At 38.6% G+C, this 8,654-nt stretch overlaps 1 non-coding gene across 1 annotated transcript; it reads right to left on the bottom strand.

Moving 5' to 3' along the window:
- Positions 1-5,097: 5,097 nt before the first annotated feature.
- LOC113897936 lies at positions 5,098-5,202 on the bottom strand. The gene has a single exon (XR_003512458.1). It is a non-coding gene; the product is annotated as a U6 spliceosomal RNA (small nuclear RNA).
- Positions 5,203-8,654: the final 3,452 nt, after the last annotated feature.

Here is an 8,654-nt window from a genome sequence, read left to right as displayed (position 1 = left end):
TTTTTTAATCTCCTAGTTATAAAAATAAGCAAAAGTACATAGAAAAGTATTTCACTTTTAACATGTAACTACATTACCCATCGCATATTTTAAAAAGTGTCCTAGTGACTATAAACAAACCATGTTCTATCAACATCCTTGGGGAAAATATAAAATGGAATGGAATTTTAGCTCTAAATATGTGCACTTATGGCAAAATAGAAAAAAATTTTTTAATAAGTATGGCAAATCACATAGCATTTTCAAGGTTTAAAAACATGAAATTGTATTACAATATTACCACATTCTGCCTTAATTTTACAAAACAGAGAAGTAGACTAATCACAAGAATGATTTAAACCAAGTGTTATATATTTTTTTCAACTTAAAAGGCAATATAAATTTTCTGGAGAAGGGAAGGAAAGTGGCAATTTTAAACTTGCTTACCTCAACTTCAGTCTGGTTTAGGAAATGTAGCGTTTCTTTGATTTTTAATTGTTCCTGCATTACTTGCAAATGTGACCACATGACTATAGTTTATGCTATTATGTTGTCAGGCTTCTGATAATGGTAAGGAATGTTTGTTTAGACTGTGTGGCTCTTCACTTTAATTCACTCTGGCTCCAGTGTGACCTGTTAAAACTGCTATCAATGGAAAATCCAAATTTCCCAGAAAGGCTTAAAGCAACAGCAACCCCTGTGAACCAAAATTATCTCCTATTGAGGCTAATTACCTTAGCACACTTAGGAAAGCACCGCTGTAGGAAATTTGCTGCCTTGCAGTCATTCCCCCTCTGTTAAGTGCTTTTAGTTGATATGAGGTCGTATATTTGCTGATTACTCTACGGCATCTTTTAGTACCTTTGGAAGTGTGAGGCTGGATGCAAAAAACTGAAATGGCATATTATAGGATGTGTGCAGCTTTCCCTGGTTATAAAACCTGTGCTTAGGGAACTGACCCCATTAGGGTGGGAGTTTTAAAGGGGAAAAAATTGCAAGCCTTAAGTTATAAGGAATAAAGATAGATTTAGTAAATTTTAAAGGTTACTAATTTTTAACTTACATATAGCAAATAACATAAAATTTAACAAATAAGCAAGATGTGTTTCTTATCTTTTCTTACTATTTTGAACATAACCTTACTCAATCCTTTAAAAAAAAGCCACTTGGTATATTATTTAATGTATAAAATGATAGTTGTTTTAATGAGAGTATCAAAAGTGCTCCAATGTGAATATAGTGGAGATTGTATCTATGCAGATTTGAGTTATTTAAACATATAATAAATTTTAGTTTATGCATTAAAATGATAGATATTTTGTCATTTATAAAAACAATCATAAAATGAAAAATAAAAAGTGAAAGCGTTAGTTGCTCAGTCTTGGCCTACTCCTTGTGACCACATGGACTGTAGCCCAAACCAGGCTTCTCTGTCCATGGAATTCTCCAGGCAAGAATACTGGAGTTGGCAGTTCTCTTCTCCAGGGTATCTTCCCAACCCAGGGATCAAACCTAGGTCTCCTGCATTGCAGGGAGATTCTTTAACATCTGAACCACCAGGGAAGCCCCACCAAACTATACAAAGAGATGGTACTACTGTCAAAAAATCATTCATCCAGTGTATATCTCTCTAGTGAATGATGCTTTAGCTTGTGCTATGCGTAATCTTTTTCAAATTAAACATTTTTTTCTACAAAGATGAAGAATTATTATTTAGAGATACAACTATTTCAATTGCCTTTTTAAAAAGTAAAACTACATTTGTCACAATTTTGGTTGCTTTTAAAGAAACCCTATTTCCCGTAGATTTACATTAAAACATTAACAATTCCCTGATAAACTGCATAGTTGGCAGCAGAGAAAGGCTCTAAAGCTGGAGAGCAGGAATATGATTCAAACTCTGTCATGCTGGATGTGTGAGAATTTTTTTTTTTTGAAGTTTAGTTGATTTGCAATCTTTCACGTGTACAGTAAAGTAATTCAGTGTGTATATATATATATATATATATATACTCTGTCCCTCTGCCATGTCCAATTGTTTTGCAACCCTATAGACCATAGCATGCCAGGCTTCTTTGTTCATGGAATTCGCCAGGCAAGAATACTGAAGTGGGTTGCCATATCCTTCTCTAAGGGATCTTCCCGACCCAGGGACTGAACTCATGTTTCCTGCTTGGCAGGCGGATTCTTTACCAATGAGCCACCTGGAAAGTCTATATATATTTCAGATTATTATCCCTTATGGGTTATTACAAGATATTGAATATAGTCCCTTGTGCTACAGTAGGTCCTTGTTGTGTATCTATTTTGTATATAAAAGTGTGTATCTGCTAATCTCAAATTCCCAATTTATTCTCCTCCTCCCCACCGAGTATGTGTGGGAATTTAAATTCAAGATATAACATCACATTCCTGGGGAAAAAAACATTGTTATTCATCCAAAAGTATAAACCTGAAAATAGAGTTCTTCAGTCATAGCAGAAGATGAGTAATCAACACCCTCTAACCTCTGATTCAAATCTTTCATGTCTTTTAATATGACAAACATAATTCCAACAATGAGAAATATTGGTAGGATGGTAAAGCATCCAAACAGGGAAGCCCACTGCATCCCACAGCTGTATTCTGCTTCCAGGGGGAGCCACTGGAGATGTGAGTTTAACAGGAAAATCTCCACCTGAAAATGCAACTACTACACATCCCAATACATGTGTGACACTTTCCCATCTCTTTTATTTTTCTCCCCAGTGAATAAAAAGCAGGACTAATGACTATATTGTGCATGCTCAATCGCTCAGTCATATCTGACTTTTTGCCATCTCATGGACTATAGCCTGCTAGGCTCCTCTGTCCATGGGATTTTCCAGGCAAGAATACCGAAGTGGGTTGCCATTTCCTTCTCCAGGGAATCTGCTACACCCAGAGATCAAACCCACATCTCCTGCATTGGCAGGCTGATTCTTTACCACTGAATTCCTATTCTTCACTAGGGAAGCCCCAGTAACAATATAGCTGAAACTAAAATAGGAAACGAGAGACAGAAAATGTAGTACATTGGGAGTAATCAAGATTTGCTTTTTTATGATTTTCTTTTTCTCCAGCATCATCCCAGATCAGAATGGTGGAGGTTCTGAGTTGTAGTTATTCAAGACGTAGTAGACAGATTAACTATTCGACTGGCAGGTAATAGAGTGAAGGACCAGGAGGAAGGACTATCCCCTTGATTCTGATTCTGATGAGTAAAGAAATGCTATGCACAGTGGCTGGACAAGAATAATGTGAGTAATTGTCAAGGCTGTCCCCTCACAAAAGATCACAGTAATCTCATGACTGCACTAAATTCCACGGATATGAAAACAGTTCATGTATAAAACTAGCCAAAATCCATTATTGGATTATGCTCACAGCACAGTGCTAAAGAATTCACTTGCCAATGCAGGATATGCAACAGCAGGAGATACGGGTTTGATCCCTGGGTCAGGAAGAACCCCTGAAGGAAATGGCAACCCACTCCAGTATTCTTGCCTGGGAAATCCCATGGACAGAGGAGCCTGGAAGGCTGTAGTCTGTTGGGTCATAAAGAGTTGGACACAAGTGAGTGACTGAGCACACACACACACACACACACACAGTTCTCAAACACATCTATCCTTTTCACTAATAACTCAAATCCTAGAAGTCTGCCTGGTACAATAAATATTAAATGAGAGAAAGAAAGAAATATTTTTATAAATTATCATGAATGCTAACTTGGAAAAAATAATTTTTAAAAAATGTTTAAATCCATTTTAAAACCAGACAAGCAGGGCAGTCTTTGCAGCTGCCTTAAAGGTAACTGAATAAGAAGTTTTATGAGCTGGTTCTAAAAGCCTTCAAGATTCATATCTTTATCAAGAGGTTTAAATGCAAACTTGTGATTCAGTGCATGTCATTTTAAAGATATTTAATTCATAGCTGTAATTTGCTTTTAAAAAGATGAAAATGGATGAGCTGCATTGGGGGTTTAAAATAGACTTTTGAAAGCTAAGGCGACTCCTCTCTTCATCTATTTACAGGAAAGTCAGAAAGAAATATCTTGAGATTTGCTCAGGGAAACAGTTAAAGCCGCAGGCTGTGAGTTGATGGGGTTTGGTGGTTCAGAGGGAAAGACATGTGTCGACAAATTATGAGGCTTTCCCAGCCCAAGTGCCACTTATTAAGAGTTTATGACCTGCCCACTGAGTGGCCAGATATAGTCCCCACCACCTTCCCCACACACTTGGTTATTGGCATTTTGACACCTTTTTTGCACAGCTGGAGGCATTCCTGACACTATCAATGTAATATAGCTGTTTCAGATCACAAATATTACTCATTAACCTTAGGGCAGAAATCTAACATAATCAAATATCCTTTGCTACCTAATTCAAGTCAGCCAGGGGCAGGATAGATAGGAAAAACATAATGCAAACAATACATAGAGAAATGCTCAACAAGTTTGTTTTTTTTTTTTTAAGAGTTTCTCTGTTTTCAGAATCTGCCATCTGTCACAGTCTTCAGGTTATGAACTATTTTGCGAGCCATGTGCTTAAAAAGTGTTCAGAAAATGGATGTTGTGATTCAAGGGAATTACACTCTTTAGCAGAATGACTTTTACTAGGTTTTTTTTTACTTTATTAATATATTTTATTTAACTCAATATATCCAAAATATTTCATTTCTATATTTAATCAATATCAACTTTTTTCTTTTCATTTCATTTATTTATTTTTATTGAAGTATAGTTGATGGACAGAGGAGCCTGGAGGGCTACAGTCCATGGGGTGGCAAAGAGTCAGACATGACTCATTCATTCACTCAGTTGATTTACAATGCTGTGTTAATTTCTGGTGTACAGCGGAATGACTCAGTTATACACAGGTGTATACATTCCTTTTTATATTCTTTTCCACTATAGTTTATCCCAAGATATTAAATATAGTTCCCTGTGCTATACAATAGAATCTTGTTGTTCATCCATTCTACATTTGCATCTATCAGCTGGCCAAAAAGTTGTACAGTATTTTCCATATGATGTTATGGAAAAACCAGAATGAACTTTCTAGCCAACCCATTACTAACCCCAAACTCCCAGTCCAAAAAGATATGGAACACTTCATAAATTTGTGTATCACCCTTGTTCAGGAAATGCTGATCTTCTCAGTATCGTTCCAATTTTAGTGTACATGCCGACAAAGTTAGCGTGACTTCTACCAATTTTTTTCCTTTCTCTAAGAAAATATTCACTATCTCAAGTACTGCAAAAAGGCTTTTGGGAATTAAATATCCCTTTTAATCTCTCCTCTTTGACTTCCCAAAAGTTATCCTTTACAATCAAGTCAAAACTGAATGCTTTCTGTGTTGGCCCTATCCCTCTCCTATCTAAAACCTGAGTCTCCCATCTTCATATTTTTCAGTTAACCATTAATAGATTTGGCAAGAATTACTTGAAAGTTTAAGGGAGACTAGACTGTTTCTAGCTTGTCTTATTTACCTGACCTTTTGATGACTAGGACCAGCATCATGGTATCTCACTCACCTTACCCTACCCCCTGCTTTGTTGATGACCAGATGTGAATCTTTTTATTTTTTGCCATGCTGCATGGCTTACAGGATCCTAGTTCCCTAACCAGGGTTTGAACCTGGGCCCTCAGCAGTGAGATCATGGAGTCCTAACCACTGGACTGCCAGGGAATTCCCCAGATGCAAATTTTGCATAAATATGTCCCTACTTGGTAAACCTGTACATATTAAGCAATCAGAATTAATAATAATATCAAAGTTTAAAATTCTAAAACATGATTTTATCATTACATTGTCCCTAAAGATGCCTCCTCACTTTTAATCATTTAAGATGAAAAAAGTGGACCTGGACATTTCAACAAAGCTCATCCCCCAAGATGTTTGTAGAATTTCATTTTGATGAAAAGAGTTCACATCGTGTTCTCACTCATAGCTCTTCATGACTTGAATTATGTTTAAAAAGCAATTGTCATTATCCAGATATTTTTAGTACAAATAGGCTGATTTCTAAGCAGAGAAGATAAACAGAAAAGATAAAGTTATGGTCCCAAGACAAGCATAATTTTCTTATTTTGAAATTTCAACTATTAAGGAGGCATCTTGTCTTAGGGGCTCTTTGGAGATTACATTCATTATGTTCATTATATATTATCATAACAGGCTTGTGTAAATGTTGCTGAAATCACACTAAAGGACAATTCTTTGTCCTTTCGAGTGAGATATAAGGTATATCAGCAATGGTGACAAGATGACAACCCCTAGTTCCTTCCACCAGGGAGGAGAAAAAAGGCAGAGATAGGTGAGCACAAGAAATTCTGGGGAAGCATAGAAAAAAGCCAGATACAACCCAAATTCTCCATCTGCTCTCTACTGAGGGCCACACTCCTGACTTTAGTGGGACCATCTCGCTTTCACCAATGCAAGTCCAAGAACAGATCCATTCCTCGGCAAATCATCCACCTTCCCAGCTCCACCTAGGGGCCTGTGAAAATGTCTGGGAGGTGTCCAGGCCATTTGCAGTTTGAATCTAGAGCAGCCCATGGAAGCTGAACAGCCAGGCTTCCCCTACCTGACCTCAGGGAGTCACCAAAACTACTCCAGTGAGGTCATGTTTCAAAGTGGTTCAGGGCAGTATATAGCATGATCTTTCTCCAGAAATTTGAATGGGAAACAGAAAAAAAAAAAAAAAACAAATACTTTTTCTCTGTGCCTTAATTCCCATTAAGGACTCTTCAGAGACTAATTATAGACAAAATGAATTAGCTACACATTTTTCTGCACAATTAAATGGCAGTGTGGGTAAATTTGTGTAAAATTATAGTGTCGATAAGTCTGCTAGGATAGTAACATAGCCAGTCTTCAGGATGGAGGCCAGAACATCTTTAGATCTTCCCCCCACCCCCGCAAAGGCTACCCCCATTCCCCGAAAGAATCCAAGTGGCTCACGTGGACTCCATGGAGATATTTAATTTCCTCCCTTCCTGCTACTGCTTGTAGAACTTCTCTTCACTCAACCTCCATGGCCATGATGGGTTTGTCCTGTTCCAATCAACCAGTGTGGACCTTCCTCAAGAGTCACATTATCTCCTGATAAGCCTAAGTGTAGCTTGCGGTTGAGAATAATGCCATCTTGCCCCTCAAGTTCAGGCCTGCAGCCAGGTTGTGTCACTAGGGTAAACCACAGGGCTTCCTTCAGTCCTTAAAGCCTGTTATTAAAGGTCCCAGTGCTAATGCTCAGTTGCTCAGTTGTATCCAACTCAGTTGTATCTTTGCAGCCCCATGGATCATAGCCCACAAATCTCCTCTGTCCATGTGATGTTCCAGGCAAGAGTACTGGAGTGGGTTGCCATTTCCTACTCCAGGGCATCTTCCCAAACCAGGGATCAAACCCTCATCTCTTGCATCTGCTGCACTGGCTATTTACCACCAGTGCCACTTGGGAAGTCCGTTATAGGTTGCAAAGTCTTCGCAACTGAGTTCTCCCTCCCTGATTGTGACTCCTGGAAAGGTGGCCTCATCCATTTAGTTTCCTAAGTTCCCTCATTCAGAGAATTTATTATAAGTTTTCCCCAGGATGAGTTGGGAGATGTTTGATGCTGCTGCTGCTAAGTCACTTCAGTCGTGTCTGACTCTGTGCGATCCCATAGACAGCAGCCTACCAGGCTCCTCCATCCCTGGGATTTTCCAGGCAAGAACACTGGAGTGGGTTGTCATTTCCTTCTCCAATGCATGAAAGTGAAAAGTGAAAGTGCAGTCACTCAGTCATGTCCAACTCTTTGAGACCCCATGGACTGCAGCTTACCAGGCTCCTCTGTCCATGGGATTTTCCAGATAAGAGTACTGGAGTGGGTTGCCATTGCCTTCTCCAGGGAGATGTTTGAGTAGACCCTAAAAGTACTCACCCAAAAGTGCGGGGTACTCTCAGTCTTCCACCCAATCAGCAACCCAGGAGAACAATATAGACATCTGATTATTTCTTATTTCTTCATGAGCTTCCTGTCTATATGAGGTACTCCTGGAAAGCTTTTTATATTCTCTTTTCAGAGTTTTAATTCTTGTATCCTTTTGTTTGATCATTAACTCCCAAATCCTCTTTTATAGAATTCTTAGTGGATCAATCTGGTCCTCATAGACATGAGATCTTGGGTCCTACCTCAACCCCACTCCCATACGTTAAGCATAAACTATATGCTAAACACTGCAGAAATTGTACGACCTCCTAGGTGGTTCAGTGGTAAAGAATCCACCTACTAATGCAGGAGATGTGAGTTCAATCCCTGGGTTGGAAAGATCCCTTGGAGAAGGAAATGGCAACCCACTCCAGTATTCTTGCCTGGGAAATCCCATGGACAGAGAAGTCTAGTGGGTTACAGTCCACGGGGTCACAAAGAGTCAGACATGACTGAGCGACTGAGCATGCACACACTAGATATTAGACTTTCATTCTAACTTGAGGGACTTTCTAGGACTGAGTGGGAGGCAAACACAGAACACTGAACTCCAAAAGTAATTTGTATCCTCACAAAATTAGTATTAGAAACAAATTAATCCTCAATTCAGTGACTGTGGGACACTTTAGTTAATATGCTAATATTTTTCCCTTATTAAAATCAGAATAATCACCCCAACTCTCT

This window comes from Bos indicus x Bos taurus, chromosome 8 (genome assembly GCF_003369695.1).
Source record: "Bos indicus x Bos taurus breed Angus x Brahman F1 hybrid chromosome 8, Bos_hybrid_MaternalHap_v2.0, whole genome shotgun sequence".
Lineage (NCBI taxonomy): Eukaryota > Metazoa > Chordata > Mammalia > Artiodactyla > Bovidae > Bos > Bos indicus x Bos taurus.
Note: the sequence above shows the minus strand (reverse complement) of the source record. Positions and strands in the feature narration are given on the sequence as shown.